The 24,455-nt window shown below is 47.6% G+C and overlaps 1 protein-coding gene and 1 long non-coding RNA gene across 2 annotated transcripts in view; one reads left to right on the top strand and one right to left on the bottom strand.

Moving 5' to 3' along the window:
• Slc35f3 (solute carrier family 35, member F3) overlaps positions 1 to 24,455 on the top strand; it is a 270,090-nt gene that overhangs the window by 33,783 nt on the left and 211,852 nt on the right.
• Positions 21,920 to 23,622, bottom strand: LOC147999620 (uncharacterized). The gene is made up of 2 exons (XR_015644254.1): positions 23,517 to 23,622; positions 21,920 to 22,837 (listed from the first exon to the last, which is right to left on the bottom strand). It is a non-coding gene; the product is annotated as an uncharacterized LOC147999620 (long non-coding RNA).

Raw genomic sequence — 24,455 nt, forward strand, 5'->3', positions numbered from 1 at the left:
CCTTGAAGAAGGGAAGCACCAAGACGGCGAAGAAGGAGAAAGCAAGCCCCATCCACATACCCAGAGTCTCACTTCCTAAGCGAGCCTAGGTTTTGCCAAGCTGACAGCGTCAACCATCGCAAGGGGGGATTATGAACAACTTGAGAGGGAAACAAGGGACATTCCTGGCTCTACCTCAGTACCCTGACGAGTTCTCTCTGGAGAGAACGCATCCGCATTGTCCTCGAGAACACAAAGCTACCTCCCTGCTCCATGTGAAGTTCCAGGGCGTCAGGTCTTCCTCCTGAAGTCCCCGTGTCTAAGAAGCTTCTGGTAGCATGACTTGGCCTCCCGTGTGTGCATCTTTTTATTTATTTATTTTTAAGGCAGTATTTCACGTAGCCAGGCCTCAAATTTTCCCCCTGTGTAGCTGAGGTTGGCCTCGAACTCCTCATCCTCCTGCCTCTACTCCCCAAATGCTAGGATAACAGGTATGCACTGCTGTGGCTTCAGTCGAGGCTGCTTTTGTAGAAAGGCTGTGTGTATGTTTTAGACCAATGGTGAAAAATGTCTTAGTATAAGTACCTGTCAAATACTTATTGTTGATCCAAAAGTCACTGGGTTTTTTTTTTTAATGTTTTTCCCTTTTTATTAAAAATAGATTCTTTTCTCAAAACAGACTCCCTTCCCTCCCAGTTCCTCCCACTCTTTTTTTGTCTCTCGTTACAAAAGAAGGCTTCTAAGAGATAAAAAAAATATAACAAAATATAATATATGATAAAACAAAAATCATCGCATTGAAGTCAGATTAAGTAAACCAGCGGAAGGAAAGGCTCTCGAGAGAAGGCACATGAGTCAGAGACACACTTGTTCACACACTTAGGACTTCCTGTAAAACACCAAACTGAAAGCCATTAGGTGTACTCAGAAGACACATGTAGGCCCTGTGCTTGCAAGACAGAACTCATACCTAAAATCCCGAGACTAGCTAGCCCAGAGATCCAGGATAAAACCAAACTCAACTGGTAGTCTAAAATAAAGTAACAATACAATGGCTCCTAGTGCTACTCTGCTATACTCAGAGACCAACACTGTACTCAGCCTTCATTAGAGAAGCTTCCTTCTACGGCTGACGGGAACAAACGCAGAGACCAGAAAAGGTGCAGATGAGCGAGAGACCTTAGAAGACCTTAGACTCAGCCCTAAGTGGAATGTCTATGTCAAATCCCCCAACTCAGAGCTCAGGAAGCCCCACGGAAGAGGAGGCGTAAAGAATGTAGGAGCCAGAGGGGAATGGGGACACCAGGAGAGCAAGGCCCCCCCAAATCAACTAAGCAAGGCTCATACGAGCTCACAGAGACTGAAGCAAAATTTGCATTTTATTAGGGACCCGGTATGGTAACTCACAGCCTCATCAAAGGTGTGTCTCAGTGGGAAGTTTGAGGACCTGTCCTGGACATGCGTTTTCTCTCTCTTTGGAACTTATTCTGTCTCAATGGCTCTAAGAAGGGCTGGGAAGATAGTTCAGCTTGTAAAGTCCTTGTCACAAGCATGAGGATCTGAGTTTGACCCCCAGAACCCAAGCATAAAAGCCAGGTATGCTGGAGTGCATGTGCAATCCCATTTCCCCGGGAGGTGGAGAAGGCAGATTCTTGGGGCTTGCCAGCCATCTAGCCTAGCCTACTTGGTGAGCTTCAGGCCAGTGAGAAACCCTGTCTCAAAAGCAAGGCGGTAAGCTGGAGATGGACCAGAAATTCAAAGTACAAGTTGTTCTTTCAGAGAACCAGAGCTCATTTCCCAGCATGTGCACCAGGTAACTTAACTCCCGCTCCTCTTCTGACCTTGGGCACCAACACACACGCACCCATACAGAGGCACAAACTCGTACAGACAAGCAAAAAGCAACAAAACACAAGGTGGACAGTGACAGAGAAACGTCACCAAGGTTGGCCTCTGGCCTTCCCATGTGTGTACACACATATGTGCTCACATGAACATTCACGCACACATACAGTTAGCTCTTCAAAAGGCAGTCCAGAATCAGTGGTGATGAGTCTGTGTGTGTGTTTGTAACTTTCGTCTTACTTCATTGGAAAAAAGATTGAAAGAGTGGGTTTTTGAACACCATCGCCCCACTGCCATTCTCAGGAATGCATCCCTTTCTTGATAAACTGTCACCATTTCTAAAAAATAAAAATGTAAAAATTTGTAGATATTTGTAAGTCAACGAACAATCATGAATATAAGAGGAGGGTCTCATGAGTCTTTGTGTAAGGAGGAGGATATAACCTTTAATGTTGAACATCTGTGTGTCTCACGATGCCTTCTCCTTGACATGGTAACCTGGCCTTAAGGAAGGTGTTGATGGGAGTCATTTAGCGGGGCAAAGTCATGGGCTGAGACCGAGACAGAACCCCAGAGAAGACATTTGATACCGTACAAGCTGGCTTCTCATGGGTAGAATCTCTTATAAGCAGATTTAATTTAGTCTGAGAAACAGCAACTCTTGTAAGTTTTTCTCCTCCTCAGTGAGGAGAGTTGCGTGTTTATTCAGGGGCCTAAGACAAGTTTAATTGCTTTGGGGGGAAAAAACCCACAAGCTTCTTTGTGTTTTCATTATGAATCATATTTCCAGATTTTAGCCCGAAACAAGGTAAGATACTTTGAGATGGAAATCACAGTCTTGCCACGGAACGGGACATTTTAGGGATATAAAGTGTATTATTAAGCCTTCCGTAAACAAAATTTTATAAGCTGAATATATTAGGATGATACATTTATTTTATACACGAGGAAGGGGAAAACTTAAGGTCAGGTTGTCACGGGGCTGATTCCTCCATGACTATGAAAGTGTGTTAAGGTTTGATTCCAGAATGTTCTCCCACCGGCTCAGGGTTTGCTCCTCAGCTAGTGTCGCTATGGTAATGCCTTTCAATGAGGTGTGGCCAGAAGAAGTGGGCCAGTCACTAGGTGTGCACTTTTGAAGGGGACACCCAGCCCTTGTTCAGGCGCGAGTTCTCTGATTCTTGGCTAGCCACAACGTGACTGCTCCACCTCATGCTAGCACTGGGTGGAGCCACTTTTCTGCCATCACGGTAGGGGGAAGTATCCCTGGAGCCTTGAGCTTTCAAACAACCCTTCCTTTCCTTAAGTTGCATCTGTCTGGCATTTCATCACAACAGTGAGAAAGGGAGCTGATAGGGGGGTAAGGGTTTCCCAAGCCTCATTTTTGATGACCTGTTGGACAGGCTCATGACTGTCCTTGACCACCAGTCTGGGAGGTTTGTTGTTCTAGCACACACCTCATTCCCGAGTCTCTGTTGATAGGCACGTTAGATAGGCCCAATGCTCTAGTAAAGCCTTGTCTTAGTTACACCGACTTCAACCTTATGGCTGGAGATTACAGCACTGGGTACCAGAGGCCAGGATGTCAGCATGTTTTGGAGGAGAGGGATGTAGTACGATCGTATCATAAGGTGTGCTCATTGCAGCTAAATACAATATTCAGTGTTGTCTCTCTCCTAGTGCATTCCAGTACTGGTTTTCAGATGCCCAGTGTGTGACTCCCACGGGCCATGAATTGTTTGCAGAGGGGCCAAGGGAATGGCTGGCTCAGTGGGTTTCTGTCACACACAATGACAGAGGGCTCCACACAGTGGCCACATATGCTGTCATAGAACCATCTGGAGCAAGCGGTTCCTGGCTCTGGCAGCCAGGGTGCCTCTGAATCTTACTGCCAGTTTACTGCTTTGGCCTTTAGGTTTCCTGTCTTCTCCCTAGGGCCCTTCCTGCCTGCCTGTGGCCACCTCCTGCTTCTTTCTAGGTACCCTGTACCCTTTTGACAGCAAGAGGAAGATTATCTGCTTGAAGTCTTTCTGAGTAGCTCCCCTGCCTCTTCAAAGAACCAGATACTTAAAGGCCATCAGTCACTAATCAGTGGATTATAGATAGACTGTGCACAATATAGACTGTGCACAATATAGACTGTGTACAATATAGACTGTGAACAATATAGACTGTGTACAATATAGACTGTGTACAATATAAACACCACACAATATACACTGCACACAATACACACTGCACACAATGTACACTACACACAATATACACTGCACACAATGTACACTACACACAATATACACTGCACACAATATAGACTGTGCACAATATAGACTCCGCACAATATACACTGCACACAATATACACTGCACACAATATACGCTGCACACAATACACACTGCACACAATATAGACTGTGCACAATATAGACTCCACACAATATACACTGCACACAATACACACTGCACACAATATACACTGCACACAATATACACTGCACACAATACACACTGCACACAATAGACTGCACACAATACACACTGCACACAATAGACTGCACACAATATACACTGCACACAATATACACCTCACCCAATATACACTGCACGCACTACAGACTACACACAATATAGACTGCATGCACACAATACAGACTGCATACAATATATTCTGTACACAGTTTACAACACACAAAATATACACTGCACACAATGTAGACTGCATGCACACAACGTAGACTGCACACAATATACACTGTACACAATATACACTGCACACAATATACACCTCACAAATATACACTGCACACAATATATACTTCACCCAATATACACTGCACGCACTACAGACTACACACAATATACACTGCATGCACACAACATAGACTGCACACAATATACACTACACACAACATAGACTGCACACAATACAGACTGCACACAAGGGAATTAAGCAGTGGATTATGTAGACTGCACACAAAGGACTCTGGCTCTCCTTACTGGCTCTAACACAGACCAGGAAAAGCAATCTCGTAAGACCACATGAGTCTTCTTCTCTCTTACTTAAGGTTTTGCTCAAGTACAGGCAGTTCAGGGTGGAGAAGTGGGACACCATACCCATTGGAAGCAGGCTACTTTCTTCTATGTCTCTAGACCAGATACCTGCTCTAGTACCCAATCATACACATCCTCTTGTATGAGAACTTCCTTCTCTCTGAGGTGGCTCAGGATAGCATATAGGACCTGGCCCAGTGGCTTTTGTGTAGCTTGCTAGATGCACTCTCTGTAGGGTACCATGGGAACTTAACTCTCACAGGAAAGTTTGCCACATATCGGTACAGAAAGGGTCTGCTGGCAAATATATATATATATATTAGGACAAGGGGGTATTCTAGTAACCTCTGCTACAGTCACACCCAGTGGTGACACCAGGGCCAGCATGGAGTCGCCCTTCCCGTGTCTCCCTTTGAGCAACTCTAGCCACCCTCCACAGATCCCAAAGAAGACCCTGACTAGAAAGCCTGGGTGTCTCCTCAGGAGAGGTTCCTTCATGGTCTTGGAGGTGGATTAGTGATTTTCCTCATTGATACAAGACACCTGACAAAAAGCAACTTAAGGTGGGAAGGCTTTATTTGGATGATGATTTGAGGGTACAGTCCATCAAGGTGGGGAGGCCTGGCGGCAGGGCCGTGAGGCAGCTAATCACATCAGATCCCGTCAGAAAGCTGGGAGAGATGATGTTTGGCTGGCTCTCTCCTTTCCATTCAGTCCAGGATGGTTCTGCATGACTTGGGGAGGTCTTCGCACCTCAGTTAACCTGATCTGGAAGTCCTCTCACAGGCATGCCTGTAGGCAGTCGAGTCTAGGTCCTGCCAAGCTGAGAATCGAGAGACACACCCTTCATAGGCTCTATGTGTCCAGGGGTGAGGGGGTTAGACCACCTCCAACCTCCTGCTTAACGGTGGTCTGTGCTGAGTCTGGGGATAGCCTCTGCACAGTGAGGGCTTGTGGAAGGGATGGGTGCCTTAGATGTGAGGACACAAACTGAAGGGGCTGAGGAGGGTGCTGTGCTGAGTGTTACACTGTGTCACTCCAAAATCCACATGTGGAGAGTCCTGCCACATGGTGCCACATGTGGCTAGACTTGTCCACAGGGTTTTTTAGATAGTGATTAAGTGCAGATGACCTGACGAAAGGCGGACTCTAGTGAGTCCAGTTGGTGTCCTACTAAGAAAGGAAATTTGGATACAGAAGCAGGGAGAGGATGGGAGGACAGTTGGGGAAGACGGCTGAACCTTAGACCATTGGGGATGAGCCAGGGTCTCTGGTTCTGAGAAAAGAATCTGCTGCTGCTGAAGCCCTTGGGTCTGTGGTTGTTGGTTGCAGCCCCTCAAGCAGACAGGTGCAGACCTGGACAGTGTTAGCATCCTAGGCACATGGGGTCAGCCTACCTCAGTTTCCTTGATGACTGTTTGTTCTGTCTGTCTGTCTGTCTCTCTCTCTCTCTCTCTCTCTCTCTCTCCCTCCCTCTCTCTCTCTCTGTCCATCTCTCTCCCTCACCTATGTGTGTGTGAATGTGTGTGTGTATTTGTGTGTATGTGTGTGTGTATGTGTGTGTGTATGTGTGTGTATGTGTGTGTGTGTGTGTGTGTATGTGTGTGTATGTGCACACACACGGAGGCTGAAGATCAGTCACAAATCTCCTTCCTCAGGCATCATCCACCACCTTGAGTTTTGAGACAAGCGCTTTCCAGCCTGGAGCTTGCTGGCTAGGCTAGGCTAGCTGGCCAATGAACCCCAGGGATTCACCTATCTGTCTCCTCAGTCCTGGGATTTTAAGCATATATCACTACATCCAGTTTTTTATGTAAGTCCTGGCGATTGAACTCAGGTCCTCATGCTTGCAAGGCAAGCGTTTTCCTGATCTAACCATCTCCCCAGCCCTGCTCTGGGTGTGCACGTAGCCTCTTTGTTGCATCTGGATGCCATTCCAGGGGCAGGCTGCTGTTAGCTAGTACCCTGTCCTGAAGCTGCTAAGTCTGACATGAACTGGAGACGAGAGTGACCCAGTAATAAGGAGGTTCAGTAAGCAGGGAGGAGCATCCACCGTCACATGGTACAAAGCCTGTAAAAATGAGCGAAGGTGTCAGAAGCTATCCAGGTCATTCTGTCGGCCCATTGCAAACGGAACCAAGCTTGTTTGGTACGGCACTGGCTGTGACCAGGCAGACAGATGGACTGGATATCCACCTACCTCTGATAGCCCAGGTGCTTTAGCCGTATGGAAAGGGACTCTGCCACTGACTGAGAGCTTGCCCTGGGGCCTTGGGAATACTCATGTGTCCCTCTCCACCAGTCATGGGCATGTGGCAGTGCCTTTCAGGATGAGGGGTCCCTGCATCTAGCCATACTGTCTCTGCAGCCCCAGCCCGGACACCTCATAAAAGCCTATAAAGAAACTAGTTGGCGATACCCTGTAGTGTGGAGTTCGGAATGTGGCTCCTGCCAGTCATGGTGACCGCTCATTGGAGAGGTCAAGCTCGTGAGCATCTGTGCTAGGGTGCTGTGCCACGAATCCTACCTCAGTCTCCCCAGGTCCAAATGGGTTATTGAAACGTTCAGGTCAGCAATATCTGATCATTAAGGAGTGTGATAATAAAGTGTGTTACCGGAGACATAGGAGACCAGTACACAAGAGATTGTTAAATGTTTGCCCACTAGGGATGGGAGTGATAATTTGCTGCAGGGGTGTAGTCAGGTCTCCTGCACACAGCTCAGACACCCTCCTGTGTTTCCGTCCCTCCCTGTCCATTTCCCCTGAAGATCAGACGATGCTGGGAACAACCTCATTGTGATCATTTGGAGGAGCAACTGGGCCAAAGCCCCGCACAGCATTCAGGGCAGAGCCTGGTGCACGTGAGGCCCACAAAGGGTGGCTATCATCATTATCATAATTATAACAGGCTCACAGGAGAGGTCAGCATAGACAACAGAGGCTTTCTTCCTGTTTCTCTGTTCGAACATATTTCCCAGGCGAGTGGGTGACTGATGGAGGCTTTGCGGTGAATATACACATTACATAATTCTATTGTCAGGCAAGCCTGATGGTTGGTTGTGACTGCCTTACTTTAGAGAGGATAAAAGTAAGATCTGGACAGGGGTAGTGAGCCCTGTTTCTATCCACAGAGCTGCCATCACCTGTCGATGAGCCCTGAGTGAAAGTCACCAGAGCCAACAGCTCCTGGTTCCCTTCCCCATCACCCTGGTCCTACTTACTACACGACGACCAAGACAACCGTGTCTCTGTGCCCTCACCCTGTCACCTTTCTTGTCCCTAGCAATCAGTGCTTCTCAAGGCAAGGAGAAACTGCTATTAACTCGTAGGCCACCTCTGCAGCCACATTAGCCGTCAGATACATGCAACTCCCGTGCCCCCCATGGAGCCTGGAGCAATCCGGCTTGGTCGTTGTGTAATCTATAGTCTCCGAGAGTCACATGACTTACAAATCAGAGCCTGGGACTTGAGGTCACACTGAGATCTCTGGCTAAGGACAGACGCCGTGGAGAGCTGAGGGATGAGAAGGACGGGAGGGGAGGTAGCAAGCCAGTTGGGAAGTTCAGAACCAGAGTCCCCAGAAGACCAGGCATGTAAGGCATCCAGACAGCCATGCTATCCCGAGCTTCGCTTCATCAAGCCTGGATTGCAGCAAGGCACCTGCCAACATTTTCCCCGAAGATACCCAAGCATTTATGTTTCCTCAGATGGCTTTTATTCCCCTTTGAGAGAGAGTCTTGTACATCCCTGGCCAGCCGTGAATTTGCCATGTAACCAAGATGACCTTGAACCGCTGTCCTTCCCGTCTCTAGGATTACAGACATGTGCCACTGCTCCCAGTTTTATTTGGGGCGCTGCGGATGGAACTGAAGGCTCTGGGTTGGGCATATGCTTGTATACTTCCAGCTGGGCTGCACCCCAGTCCCCATCATCAGCATTAGTATATATTAAACACCAGAGGTCATGCTTCCTCCTGAGCCAGATAAATTTACAACATGGATCCAGGTGTTCACTCTGCACAAGACATACCTTTGTTATTCTGAGATTATCATGCTGGAGGGAGACACACCATACAAGGAAGTATCAATCAGGAGTCATGCCTTACATAGCAAGGCTCGAAGCCCAGAAAGCCTCAGAGAACAGAAAATACCGTGGGAGGCTAGAGTGCTTGAGAAGGCTGGTTGTCTACAGGTGAGCCAAGCAGCTAGTACAGGCTCTGTGTGTGTGGAGAATAGAGAGGCCTTCCAGGCCCATTCCCAGAGAGTCATCAGCACCATGGAGTTGGGACTAGCCCGGTGAATTTGCGTCTAACCCTGGGCCTTGAGAGGTATCCTGAAACCTAGTGGCTGACATCCATTAGATGTCAAGGACTCATTGTGTTTCCTACAGTAGAGAATGTCCACAGACTGGAAGTGAGGGAGGTATTTTGATGTCCCAGACACCTGGCATGACTGAGGTAGCTGCCCTTTCCATGACAGAAGTTAGCACCACTGTACCCCTAGGCTTCTATGCCTGCATTCTGGTGGGTTAGCTACTGATTGGTCTCATTGCTGTGACCAAATGCATGACAAGAAATGACTTAAAGAAAGAAAGAAAGAGGGTTTTGGTTCCCAGTTGGAGGGAACAGTCTGTCATGGGGAAGGCAAGACAATAAGGGCTTTAGGCAGCTGGGCACGTGATGTCCACAATGAAGAAAGAAGAGAGCTGGTACTCAGCCTGCTTTCTCTATGGTATTCAGCCCGGGACTCCAGCCTATGGCTGAACTCAGGCTGAGTCTTCCCTCCATCATTAACACAATCCGGGAACTCCCTCAAAGATGTGTTCAGAGACTGTTAGGTGAGTCTAGATCCCATCACATCCATAACCAATATTAACCATCACACAACCATCTTGTGAACTAGTCTTAGCATGTAACCACGGTGCTGTATTTGTCTCCAAGAAGCTAAAAATCACACTTGCCATCTGGAATATCAGCATTTGGGAGGCAGAGGCAGAGGGGCAGAGGGACAGAGGGACAGAGGAACAGAGGGGCAGAGGGGCAGAGGCAGAGAGGCAGAGAGGCAGAGAAGCAGAGAGGCAGAGAAGCAGAGAGGCAGAGAGAGAGAGGCAGAGAGAGACGCAGAGAGAGAGGCAGAGAGATGTTGTGATTTGCTCTGAAGTTATCTGTATTTTGATGCTAATTCCACTGCCCCAAGGACAGCTGCCTAGTCATGAACTCAGAAGTCAGGTGACTTCACCAGAACCTTCTCTCCATTGAATTTGTAAAGTACAGGTGAGGGGCAGGTACAGGATAGAAGGAGGCCTGTCATTGGAGGAGAAGGAAGGGTGGGCGGGAGAGAAGTTTGAAGGAAGAGGAGGAAACTAGACAGAGACAGGAGATTGAGAGAGGGGAGAAGCTGTGGCAGGACAAGATGGCAGGTGATGTTAAGATTCTGCTCTGTGTATTTACAGGTTGTTATTAATGTTCTCAAGGGATGTATGGTACCGGGCTTTGTATGTTTAAGTGGGCAATTATATCTTATCAATTGGATCTAAGATTATTGTGTTGTGTGTTCTTTTATATGAGGGCTTGAGTGTAGGAAAGTGTGCGGCTGGGATGTGTTTCCGCCAAGATATCTAGCAGATATCTTGGGCCCTGTGGTGCGGACCCAGCAGGGTAAAAGACCAACCATATTTGTTTATTTTTATATTTATACAACAACAGAGAGAGAGGCAGAGAGGCAGATGCAGAAGCAGAAGCAGAGGCAGAGGGATAACAAGTTTGAAGCCAGCCTGGGCTGTATAGTGAGACCATCATGTCCGAACACTGAGCGTTTGGTCCTCAGTTGTGGCCTACTGTGCATCTATTTGCAAACACCCTACAGAACGCTCAGTGCTCTTTTGTGGCACAGTTGAGGCTAAATTTCAGAGACTTTATCACCCAGATGTGAAAAGATGGCTTTTTGTCAATAGATCTGACACAGGCCTAGAGCCAACACAGTCACCAGCATCAGGAGACCTTTCTGGAGACATTCTTGCCAAGGGTAAAGAGGCAGAAGCAGTCCATGTCCCTGGGTGAGAGGAACTCTAGCATGTTTCTCGGATCTGTCCCACACTGTCCAGGCCACCTGCCTGCAGGGGGAAAGAAAGGTGGGTTTCTGCATGGGTTCCTGGCAATTTTCCTCTACAATTGTGCTTTGCAGCAAGGGCATATGCCATTAGATGTCAAGGACTCATTTTGCTGCCCACACTACCTGCGTCTTACAAGTTACTCTGTCCAGAGGGCTAAGCCAGTTCCCTACCACCATGTGACTGTGGGATTACCATGTAGAGCTTTGTTCTTGGAGAGGAAGAACCATGGGGGTAAAATTGGCTTTGGCTGTTACGGCTTGCTAGCTGGTCCAACTTTCAGAGCCAGAGCACATGTTTGGGGCTTAGCTGGTTGAAGAGGGATGGGGATCCCTGCTGTTGGTTTTGTTTTCCAAGTCTGCAGTAAGGAAATACTTGAGGTCCTAATGTATACAGAGACCTAAACATGTATGCTAAACATGTATTCCAAGTGCTGTTGTACTCTGAGAAGTGACACAGGTACCCTTAACATCCAGATGGTTCATTTCCTTGTCGGTTTGGTTGGGTTTAGAATCACCGTGGATCAATCACCTCTGGGTGTGTCTAGGAGGATGTTTCCAGAAAGATTTAACTGAAGAGGGGAGATTCCAAAGGTGGAAGGCACCATCCCATAGGCTAGGGTCCTAGGCTGATACAAAGGACAAAGCAAGCTTGGTACCAGTTTAATCTCTCTCCTTCCTGACTGGAGATGTGATGTGAGCAGCCTTATCTGCCGTGACAGTCTGTACCTCCTCAAGTGAGACAAAAGAAACCCTCTTCATTAAGTCGTTTCTTGTCAGATATTTGGGCCATAGCAACTAGGACGGGCTTTGATACAGCACCCATGAAACGCTTGACTGCCTGCAGTTTAGGTCCAGCCTGAAGTCTGTCCTGGGACCACAGCCCTCCACAGTGGGTCAGCTCCCTGCCATGAAATCGCCCACTGCTCTGAAGGTTCTACTGAGGTCACAGGTACAGATATGAGTAGTGTGAAACTGCAAGCCAGGAGTTCTGGGGTGGAAAATGCAAAAGTCAAGTTAGGGTGACTGAGACGGGTCCATGAACAAGTCTTACCTGACATTGGTAGGCTAAACCAGGATGTTAGGAGGCAGAACCTTCCACGGTGGCTGGCCACTATCAATCACTGTTCAAAAGAAGTCAACAGAGCCTTCGAGTTACTGGATGGGTGCAAGGCCACTGGTTGCTGATGCTTTTAGGGTGGGCTTCCCCAGCAGCTTCTTAAGTCATCTCCTGAAGGGATTATGCATCCAGCAGAGTTGTCTCTCAGAGAACTCGGTCGTTTCCTAATGCTAATGCTGTCGCAGGAGTTGAGGCAACACACAGATGTCGATTATGTAAACAGCAGCTTCCTAGACCTCTATGGTGCCTAGGCTGTAGCTGTCTGGGGTGCCTGATGGGGGCAAACCTCTTGAGTGCACTTCGTGGGCACCTTTGCGTCACAGAGCTCAGCCCTGAGGACCTGTACCTGTGTCACTCGGGGTGTTTATCAACTGTCATTTCTGTTTACTTTGTCCAGGAAGTATGAGAAGACTGTTTGGTGTGGCTATAAAGAAACAATCTGGGGGAAGAGGACGTATAATCAGGGTAAAGAGTGTGGAGAATGGTCTCTGGAAATATAATGTCGATATTGTCTGGTCTCCTCTGTGCTTCCTCCATATTCCTAGCTTCTCAGAGTCAGTTTCCCCACCTACAGAAGAGAATCAGTTCTGGATGGGGGAGAGAAGAGGGCAGACAGAAAGAGAAAGAGAGAAACAGACAGAGAGAGACAGAGACAGAGACAGAGACAGAGAGACAGAGAAAGAGAGAAACAGAGAGAGACAGAGACACATACAGAGAGAGAGAGACAGAGACAGAGAGAGAGACAGAGAGAGACAGAGACAGAGACAGAGAGACAGAGACACACAGAGAGAGACAGAGAGAGACAGAGAGACAGAGACACAGAGACAGAGACACACAGAGAGAAACAGAGGGAGACAGAGAGACAGAGACACAGAGACAGAGACACACAGAGAGAAACAGAGGGAGACAGAGACAGACAGAGACACAGAGAGAGAGTCAGAGAGAGACAGAGACAGAGAGAGAGAGATTGAGAATGAGAATGAGAATGAATGAGAATGAGAGTGTGCCATGTGTAGGTCAGAGGAGAGACTTCAGATATCCGTCCTCCTTCTGCCTTCTCTGAGACAGGATGTCTTTGAAAATGCACAAGTAAGCCAATCCATCGATCCCTTCAGCTTCTAGTGACTCTGTCTCTGCCTCCCATTCCTTGGTAGGGATCTTCTGGGATTCCAGATGCCTGTACTTTTCCATGGGTTCTGGGGACCCAAATTCAGTCCCTCAGATTTGCATAGCAAGTCCTTTACCCTCAAATCCGCACAGCCCAACCTTTGGAAATCTTTAATGACCACTGTGAAGGCTGGGAGTCTTGGTCGTCAACCTGACCAGCTTCTTCCAGCTTTCAACGTGAGCTAAGTAAGGACCAGAAGCTTTCTGTGAGCCCTCCAGGGCTTCAGGACATACGGGAACTGCTCCAGCCTCAGGGACTGAACAACCACCAGATCCTTAGCCTTCCCACTGTGAGACAGCCATTGTCAAACTACACAGAACACTTCCTGCCAGTCAGGCTAGTAATTCCCCCTTTAACATATATATTCATTTTACCAGTCATGTTCCTTTAGAAAACCCTGACTAACACATCTCCCCATCGTACATGATTTTTAAAAAGCAATTTGAGTTTCAAAGCCCTCAAGAATGGTAAAAGCAAGCCTGGTGTGATTTATTCAGACCTCACAGTCCTGTAGGTCAGGGCAAGCTGAAGCTAAAGGACACCTCGTCCTCACAGTTGGCAGCCTTCCTTGGTTCCTTGACCTAGACAAGAGGCAGCAGAGGGCTCGTTCCTCTCAGGAGCAATGACAAAAGCTGCCTTCATTCATCTTGCAGAGAGACATTCCAAGGTGGACAGATGTTTCACAGCTGTACTCCTGGACTTCCTGCTGTGGGGAGTGGATAGAGATGGGGTTTAATAACTTTACCTGTCTGCTGTGGAGAGATGAGGTGTGACTATGACCGTGGAGCTGTCTCTTGTACAACGGGGTCCTGTTCTAGTGTGTGGCAGGCGAGGGGGCTGATGACCATGCACTTCAGGTGATTTATTGAGGCTGAGGGGATTCTGAGCTGTGATCATCCAGGCCGCAGGGTAGGCTGGCAGTTTGAGCTTTGGTTTCACACATTCTGTTAGGTCCTACAGTAGCCATATGGTTCCAGAGAGGGAGTCCAAAATGTTAAGGAATGGCATGGAAACAGGCAGCCGGGTCGGGAATCTGGCTACATTCATCACATGGGAAGACAGGAGCAAACTGGGAGTGAGTGGAGTCTACGAGCCCTCCAAGCCCTTCACCACTGACATGCTTTCCCCAGCAAGGCTCAGCATCGTAAGTCTACTATAGCCTTCACAAACAGCTCCCCAAACTGAAGATCAAGTGTTCAAATACCTGAACCCAAGGAGCACATTTCTGATTCATCGGAACCAAAATACTTCTCCGCTGGAAATACTTAAACTACCAGCAGTTGGTTTAAAATTTCACAATGTGCAAGGAGATATTCTAAAGTGAAAAATATACTGGTCTAGTTTTGTTTTGGTTCCTGTGATCAAAAACCCCGATAAAACTCAGTTGAAGAGAGGAAAAACTTAATCTAGTTCACAATTCCAGATTACAGTTCATCCTAGGTAGTAGGTCAAGGCAGCAGGAAGTTAAAACATCTAATTGAATCCAATTCCAGTCAAAAACAGAAATTAATGCATGCACACCTGTGCTCAGGGCCCCCTCTCTATACTTAGACAGCTCCGGACCCCTTCCTAGGGAATGGCACTGCCCACAGTGGGCTGGCTCTTCCCATATTAGTTAACATCAAGACAGTCCTTCACGGACATGTTCACTGGACAACTTGAGTTAGACATGCTCTCATGGAGACTTCTCCAAGTGATTCTAAGTTGTGTTCAGTGAAGCATCATAACGAACTGTCATATTAACCAAAATAAAAATTACTGCCAGTTCTTGCTATCCAGGTAGGCAAACCATATAAACATATAAACATGCCACAAATGTGAAATTAGTCAATATGGCATCACTGCCCCTAGGAGGGACTTGGGGTTAGGTTCTCGTGAACATCCGTGACAGCATTCTTGCAAATCCATATTATATAACCTTGTCTTGTGTCAGCTTCAGTTCAAAGACCTTATTTCATAGACATTGCTGACTGACACATTGAAGTATACATGAATCTACTTGTCCTCAGTATTTTACTCTTACAAATAAAGCTGGTACGTGAGGTCATGTTCAAGTGACTGGGTGAACAGAACTGCTCTGTTCTCTGGAAGAGATTCCCAGTGTACATCACTAGGTCTCAAAATAAGTATGTGTTTAGTGTTATGAGTTGGTTAGTCAGCCAGTCAGCGTGGTGCTAGGGATCCAGCCTCCTGTCTCACACACCAGGCAAGCACTCAATCACCAAGCAATGCCACCTGCTCAATACATTTTTTTAACATTGCCCCTGCCCACCACTCTTACTTTCAAATGTGAAATATTAGTCGGTGTACCACAGCTGTGACCCAATACCTGTGATAAACAACCCAGAAGGAGGAGTGGTTTGTGCAGGATCATGGTTCCGCAGATTCAGTTCATAGTCTCTTGATCCTGTGGTGGAGATCCTGCAGGAACATAGTGCATCGCAGAAGAAGCATGGCACGGAAGACCTGCTTACCTCACAGCCGTCAGAAAATAGAGGGAAAGAGGGAGATGGACAGGAAGAAGAAGGAGGAGGAGGAAGAGGAGGGAGGAGGAAAAAGAAGAAGAGGAGGAAGAGGTGGAGGGAGGAGGAGGGAGAAGGAAGAAGAAGGGGAAGAAGAGGAAGAGGAAGAAGAGGAGGAGGAAGAGGAGGAAGAAAAGGAAGAGGAAGGGGAGGAAGAAGAGGAAGAGGGAGGGGAAGGGAAGAGGAGGAAGAAGAGGAAGAGGAGGAGGAAGAGGAAGAATAAGAAAAGAAAGAAACGAAAAGAAGAGGAAGAAGAGGAAGGAGGAGGAGGAGCGAGCACACCAGTAACCCACTCAAGGGCACATCACAACAACCTGACACCCTCATTGGGTTTGTGTTAGGGTTCTCCAGAGGAAGTGGACCAATGGGGTGAATACATCTTACAAAGGGGATTTATTAGATTGGTTTACACAGCATGGCATGAACAGCCCAATAATGGCTGTATGCCCACCAGAGAGGTTGAAATCACAATGTATACTCAGTCCACAAAGCTGGACCAATCTGGTGCTGAAGGCCTGGAGAGCCCCTGGAGAAGCAACGCTCTTCAATCAGTATTGGAAGGCCGAAGAAGCTGAGCTCTGTTCTCAGCAAATGAGGACATCAGCAGTGGCAGCCTGACCCTTCCCTTGGGCCTCTGTGTCTGGGACACTGTCTGTGGGAAAGTGTTGCTCACGCAGGTAGGGTCTTCCCTCCTGAAAATGCCCTACAGAACCATCCAGATACATATAGTTGATTGCAGATCCAATCTACCTGACAGTCAAGACTAATCATCCTAGGGCTCCTACAGTTTAAAGTGCCTCCACCTCCCAAAACACCTCAGCACACCATAGCCCGTGATCCAGCGCCCGACACCTGTGTCTCAGTGAGGCATTTTTTACCCAAACTATAATAGAATGGGAGACCCTGGCAGCTGCCTGCACAGCTAGAGTTTTTAACTGTATTCAGGGCCATAAGAAGAAATAGTGATGGGGGACTTGGGTATCAGGGGACCCTGATGCTGATCCACAACCCAAAGGAGATGACATGGAGCAAGTGTGTTAGTTACTGTCTCATTGCTATGACCAGATGCCCGACAAGAAGCAATTTAAGAGAACGATGCATTCTGGCTTACAATCCAAGGGTACACAATCCGTTTTGGTGGAGGAAGACATGTTGGCAGGAGCTTGAGGCAGCTGGTCACCTTGTGTCTGTAGTCATGAAGCAGAGAGGGTAACCTCTGGTGGTCAGCTTGCTTTCTCCCATTTATGCAGACTAGGGATTGTTAGCCCCAACAGGGGTGCCATCTGCAATTATCACGCTATTCTCTTCTTAAGCAACTTGCTCTAGAAAGGGCCTCACAGACATGCCCAGAGATTTGTCTCTTCAGTGACTCTAGATCCAGGCAAGCTGAAAATCCATATTAATCCTTGCAGCACGTGTGTATGTGTGTGTGTGTGTGTGTGTGTGAGAGAGAGAGAGAGAGAGAGAGAGAGAGAGAGAGAGAGAGAGAGAGAAGGAGGAGGAGGAGAGAGACAGAGAGAGACAGAGACAGGAGGAGGAGGAGAGAGGAGAGAGACAGAGAGACAGAGAGACAGAGAGGAGGAGGAGGAGCAGGAGGAGGAGGAGGAGAGAGGAGAGGAGAGAGACAGAGAGACAGAGAGAGATGTGTGTGCACATGCATTTAAGTTCTGCAACTCTCCAGGGGACCACACAGCATGCCAATTCTTGCTGAATTCTTATGTGTTGTCTTTAGCGAGGACAGACATAAACAACAGTAAAGAAACCACAGAACCTTGCATTCTCCTTGAATATCAAATACCGAACATCTCAGCTCTCAGAAAACACATTTCACAATCTTCAAGACTAGTTACTTGAGAATGGAAAATGGGGGAGAAGGTCTGTTCACAGCACATGAATGAGCGTCTGCGCCTGCGTAATGTAACCTGAGCCTCTGCGCCTGCGTAGGTAACCGAGCCTCTGAGCCTGCGTAGTGTAACCCTCCATGAGTGGGTTTGCGAGCACTTCCCTTCATCTGGAACGGCGTTCGTCAATAGCGTCCTGCTTGTAAACTTCATTGTGAAAATTACTGAGCGATTTCATAAAACATCTACAACCTGTTTTTATTTATTTATTCAGTTCTTCTACACACACACATGCACACACATACACACACGCATATACACTCACTCACACTCATGCACACACTCATGAACACACACAGCCACAATTTAAATATGGATTCCTCATACGAAGTCACAACAAGAAGAACTGATGCCGAGTCCTCATGCTCTGAAGACACTATTCTGACCGAACCTTCTTCATGCGAGAACTTAAAGAGAGCCCACCACACAACACGGGGCTCATGTGTTTCTGGGTGGATCCTTTTGTAGTCTTGACTTATATGTTACATAAACTGTGTGCTCATTTCTACCTCCTTGTCCTGCTTCCTTTGGCTGTGAATTTATAGAGATACAGAAGGGATCAAACCTTCATTCTTTTGCATATGTAGTACGGGGATGCAGTACATTCGTAGCCATTAAATATAATTCATCTTTGGTTCCAGGACCCTCTTGAGACCATTCAGTTTTTCGTCCTTCCTGTTCTGATTACTGCCCCGGTACATCATGGCAGCTAACGGGAGAACTCTTCCAGGGCTGCCACTCAGTAAACAGCCTCCTTCAGACATTCCAGGGGTGCCTTATTGAGACCTTTTAATGCCCGTTTTAGATGACTCAGTCATTAGGCTAAAATTATGTATCGAAGGCAGAGAGCATTGGGGCCCAGCTGCCTTCCCACCCAGTGGGATTCAAGCTCAGAGCTGCTCCCTGGGGGAAGTCCTGTGCCCACCTTCAGAAGGACAAGGGGGGCCTCGCCATCATACTCAAAGCCTTTGTTTTCAGTAGAGCAGAGAGGTTGAGACTGAAGGCTCTGGAGGCAGGGGGTGGTTTGGCCTCTGCCCTGGCTTCCCACATCCACCATAGGCAGCTCACAGAAGTCTAAAGGCCAGGCACAATGAAGGCACTGCCTTCGCAGGATTATTAGAGGTGAAAACGAGCTAATACTCTGAAGTACCTCGAGTAATGTGACTCGTGCTCTCTCATTCTGCTTGTAATAAACTGGTTTTCTCTTTATCACAACAATACATGCATCTTTAAAAGTACAGTTTTTCTTTCCCTCCCTCTCTCATCCACCCCTCATTCCTTCCCTCTTTCTCTGTCTCTCTGCTACTCTCTCCTCCCCTCTTTTCCTCCCTCCCTGTCTCTGTCTATCTCTGTCTCTGTCTCTTTCTATCTCTCTCTCTGTCTCTTTCCCTCCCTCCCTTTTCTGTCTCTTTCCGCCTCTGTCTCTCTCTCCCCACTCCCACTCCCTCCCTCGCACTCATAAAAATTTGATCTGGATAATTTTCCAGTATTGGAAGCATTCTAATCTGTTCTGTGAACACTTCATACACGTGTGCAATGTGCCTTGATCATATTTGCTCCCCCTGGATTCCCCTCCCAATTTTTCCTCCCAATTTCATGTCCACGTTTTTATAACCCAAGAAGTTCCTATCTGTGATGCTTGCATATGGACCGTCCACTGGATCCCAAGAACAGAATGTCCTCTGACCTGCACATATGTGCTATTTCATGTGTGCCTTCACACACATAGATAGATGATACATCCAAATCTATACCCATATTTATAGATAGCTAGATAATAGATAATTAACTAAATAAACAAATTATTACCTCCTTTGGACTGGCAGTATGGCTCAGAGGATAAACATGGTGGTTGCCAAGATTAAGGTCCTGAGTTGTATCCCAAACCTACATGCTGAAAGAGAAGTAACTCCCACCAATCGCCCTCTGACCTCCACATGAATGCTGTGGAATATGTATGTGCATGGTGCATTCACACCACACAAGCACACATATGCACACATACTACACATACATCACACAATGCACATACACACACACACACACACACACACACACAACTACGACAGGTGACAGATGTTCCGATGACTGGGGTTGCACTTCTTTGTGTATATGCACCAAACTATCACATCGTGTGCCTTCAATACATACAATTTGTGGTGATTATGTCCCCAGTAAAGCGGAAATAAACTATAAGGTCATCAAAAAATACTCACAAAATATGCACTGTGTTCAATCAAATGCATGGAGGGACAGCAACTGTTTACTAACAGCATCCATGAGTAAGTGTGGAGGACAGGAAGGAGAGGAGGAGACTAGCGGTAGAGATGGGGGGTGGGGACAGTTATGGGGGGTGGGGGTGAGAGAGGGAGTGGGGGGCAGGAATGGGGGTGGGGATGAGGGTGGAGGCGGATGGGGATGGAGATTGAAAGGACTGGAGTTAGTGATGAAGATGAGGAGGAAGAGGGGATGGGGATGGGGGGCTGGAATCAGGGATGGCAGCCTGTCCCTATAACATCTGTATTCTAGTGGTTTGCAAAACAAGATTCTAGAACTTTCCAGCGCCCTCCTTCTCCCACAGCTTCTGATGGACCTTCTCTGAGGCAGCAGCCTGACCCAGGCAAAGAGCCTTTACCATCTCAGTCAGCAAAAGTTCCCTTCTTTCTGAAGAGCAGAGACCCCATCGCAGCCCTGAGATGGCCACGGAGGTTCTCTCAAAGTCACCTGTGAACAGAAGCGTGACCACCCATTGGAATGAATGCTCAATGCCCCTGGACCACAGTCTCCCATCCTGGAGCTATAGACTTCTAACCTCAGCTGGCCCAGTGTGGTATTATTAGATTGTTTTGTGCAAAAAAAAAGTGCTGTGATTTGACTTTTACTCATGAGCTCTGTAAAATGAACCCCACACCATTCTGGTGCTTATAGCTAGGGCTTCACACACACCAGGAGAGTACCCTCCTCTGAGCTGCACCCTAACCCTCTATTAACCTTCTAGCTGTTCATTTATCTTGGCTACCAGCACAACACATACACATACTACTCACACACACACACACACACACACACTATACACACATTATACACACATACACATACTACACACACACTATACACACACATACTACACACATGCACATACTACACACACATACTATACACATACACATACTACACACACACATACTGCATACATACTATATACACACATATATACACACACACATACTGCACACACACATACTGCACACACATGCACATACTGCGCACATGCACATACTACACATATACATACTATACACACATACTACACATATACATACTATACACACATACTACACACACATACATACTACACACACACACACACACACACACACACACACACACACTGTACATACAACAGCAGCTGTCACAGTCTGTGTTCTATCTTTCTCCAGGAGCATCACATACAAATGGCCCCCAGCTGCTAGGCCTCCTCATTAATATTTCTATTATTATCTCCTTGTCTTAATTGCCTCCTTTCACTTAACCGTATTTTATGAAATACCTCAAACTATTTTTTAACTAGATGGAAATCAAATGTAAGCCAGGCCAGATGAGGTGGTGAACATTCAGTCCCAACATTCAGCAAGCAAAAATCAGAAGATTATGAGTTTGGGGCTAGCCTAGGCTACCTAGACTGACTTTTAAAGGGGCGGGGTGGGGAGGGAGTCTGGTACAGGTTTCATAGGCAAAGCCCTGGCACTTGAAAATAAAAAGTCACCAGCTGACTTTCCTGACGTGAAGAGAATTGCCTTTTCCTGCCTTCAAACCGTGAGTGTCCGATCATTAGTGTTTTCCCTTGCACAGAGGAGAATGGGGACTGTCACAGATACAGCAAGCTGGTTGTAAGATTGAGGTGACTACCACAGGGCAGTGAGCATCCTCTGGAGCCTGGGAGGCAGCCATGATGGACAAGGGCATAAAAACACTGTGCACAGAAAGGAGAAAGGACCTTCCCTGATCTCCTCTTCCAAGGCTAGCCTTCCCCTCATGCTAACTGAATCTGGTAACTAATCCTGTACTGGGTTCAGGAACCCATCTGTGATGGCTGTCCCTGGTTGTCAGCTTGACTACATTAGAATGAGCTACAGTCTGGAAGTGGAAGATTCACCTGTGATCCAGATCCTGAGGCTGGAAGGCACAGGCTTTCAATCTGGAACAGTGGCCATGAAAAACTCAGGCCCAGGCAAGGTGGCACACGCCTTTAATCCCAGGAGACAGAGGCAAGCAGATCTATGAGTTCAAGGCCTGCCTAGGACAGAGCAAGTTCCAGGAAAAGAGAAAGGAGGCAAGGTGGTGCACACGTTTAATCTGGGCCACATCTTCTCCTGGAGGCCCAGATAAGGGCAATGCAAAAGGGAAGGTTTTGTTTCTCTCTGCCTGCTTACACTTACTTGCCAGCACATCTGTTGGAAGCTACTTTTTCAGAATTCCATCTTCTACAGAAGAGCAGCTGGAACACCTAGCCCCGTGAGCGACTGCTAGGTCCTTGGACTTCCCATTCACAACTGACCACTGTTGGGTTAGTTGGACTGCAGACTGTAAGTCATTCCAATAAATCTCCTTAGTATACAGAGACAGAGATATCCCGTGATTCTGTGACTCTAGACAGCCCTGACTAATACACCATCTATCAATCTATACATGTCACAGTAAGCACCACCCTTCATCCCTCTGGGCGCTGTATGGGCCTGCGACTCAGATGTCTTGGAAGCTGGGCCTGTGGAGCAGTGCCTGGGAGACAAGACAGGAGGTCGAGGTGTCAGTCCGGCTCCTGAGAATCACCTGACAAGGACTTTGCTGTCCTTGCTCTAGAACTTGCTGACACACTGTTGTTGTTTGTATGCTCTGGACCGACCTGGAGCTTGTCTGGTGTTCATTCTCTGTTCATCTCAGAAGCTCTTCTTGCACCCAGCTTCAAATGGGAGAGGAGACAATCCGAAGATTTTAGCTGCTCATGCCATTAAGCTCTCCACGAAGACCGAGAATCAACATGGAAACAAACTACTGGGCACGTCCTAGAGGGATTTGCAGATTCTCTTTTAAGGCCCATCTCAGAAGCGAGTAATGCCATTCGTTCCATGGCCTGGGGTCCTGAACTGAAAAGAAGAAGAAAGTGAGCAGATAGCAGCATTCACTCTCGGACTGTGGCTGCAACGTGACCAGTTGCCTAAGACTCCCGCCTCCACCCTTTCCCGCCATGATGGGCTGTACCCCAGAACTATGGAGACAAATCCTGCCTTCCTTAAGTTACTTCTGTCAGGTGTTGGTCACTGCAACACAGAAAGTAACCGAGACAATCACCAAATGCCTCGTGGGTGCCCAGCAAGCCTGGCTCAGTCCGTTTTCCCAGCTTGGTGACATATTTCACTCCCTCTTGGAAGAGGAGCAGCGAGAACCAACTCTGTTCCCTCCTGTTCAGCTTGCTTGGAAGCGTTGGCGCCCCCTTTAGGGATCACAGATTTCCTAGTAAAACTAAATCAAAATTCTCTTTAAAATCTGAATGAGATCACGCAATGAGTTTCCCCGGGGCCAGCAGCCCTTCTGAGGTAGCCACAGAGGGGTTTTTGAGGGGCTCTCGACACCACCATCCTCATTTTACACACGAGGGACCGGTGGGGAACTAAGTCAGTCCGTGACACATCAAAGAGAAGCACAGTCTTGGGGCAGAGTCAGGGACTGACCTTCCCCTGGCTGTGTTACAGCCATCTCTGTCCTCAGCCCCAGAGAGCCTTTAAAAGTTTGAGGCTCTCCATCTGTTCCCAACTCAGCCGATACCTGGGGGATGGTTAATGTTCTAGAAGCCATGGCTCCTAATTGTCCCTCTCAGGAAGTCTCTATGAGTCAGCGCTCGACCTGCGCGCATGCAGAAATGAATCAGAGTGAGGCATTAGGAGTGTTTTCATTGTGTGAAAAGGCTGTCAGTTGCTTGGTTACCGGAGTGGAAAAAATACAGAGTAATTGTACTTCTGCATGGCCGTAGAGGAAGGGGACTTAATTGTCCCCAGGAAGTCTGGGAAGTGGGGTCAAGGGCCAAGTTCCTGACAGATGTCTTGCTCCATTAGTGGCACCTGTGCACACGCTGGAGAGACAGGACAGTGAGAAAGACTGCAGCTGTAGGATTAGACTTTCGGGAGCCTCTGCTGCAGATCAGGCCTGCTATGAAATGTATGATCTTTGAGACCCAACAGGAACAGTTTGGGGTGTACACAACATGTGTGCGTGCGTGCAAGCACGTGTGTGCATGAGAGTGTGCGTGCATCCCTGTGCGAGCTTGTGTGTGCTTGTGTGGGTGCACATGCTTGTGCCAGTGCTCATGTGAATGCACAGGCATGTGTGTGTGCCTGTGCATGAGTGTGTGTGCCTGTGCACGAGTGTGTGTGTGTGTGTGTGTGTGTGTGTGTGTGTGTGTGTGTTTGGAGACAAGAAAACTATTCCTCAGGCTGGTCTCTTAAATGCCTGATCCTCCTCCAAAGTTCTGGGATCAAGGCTTATGCCGCCACTACAACGTCAGGCTGGTGTAAATAAAATGGAATTTAATAGAAATTTTGAGCAAATGAGCCAGGGCCATGGTAGTTCAACTGCTAACTCCCGGGGGCGGGGGAGTTCGGAAAAGGTGATTTTGTGCCTCGGTCCCCTCATCTTGAGACCCAAAGGTTTTAGTTTTGGTGGTGGTTGTCTGTGGCCAGGTGGAGTCTTGTATGTGCTAGGTATGTG

The sequence above is a fragment of the Rattus norvegicus genome, chromosome 19 (assembly GCF_021556685.1).
Source record: "Rattus norvegicus strain SHRSP/BbbUtx chromosome 19, alternate assembly SHRSP_T2T, whole genome shotgun sequence".
Taxonomy (NCBI): Eukaryota; Metazoa; Chordata; class Mammalia; order Rodentia; family Muridae; genus Rattus; species Rattus norvegicus.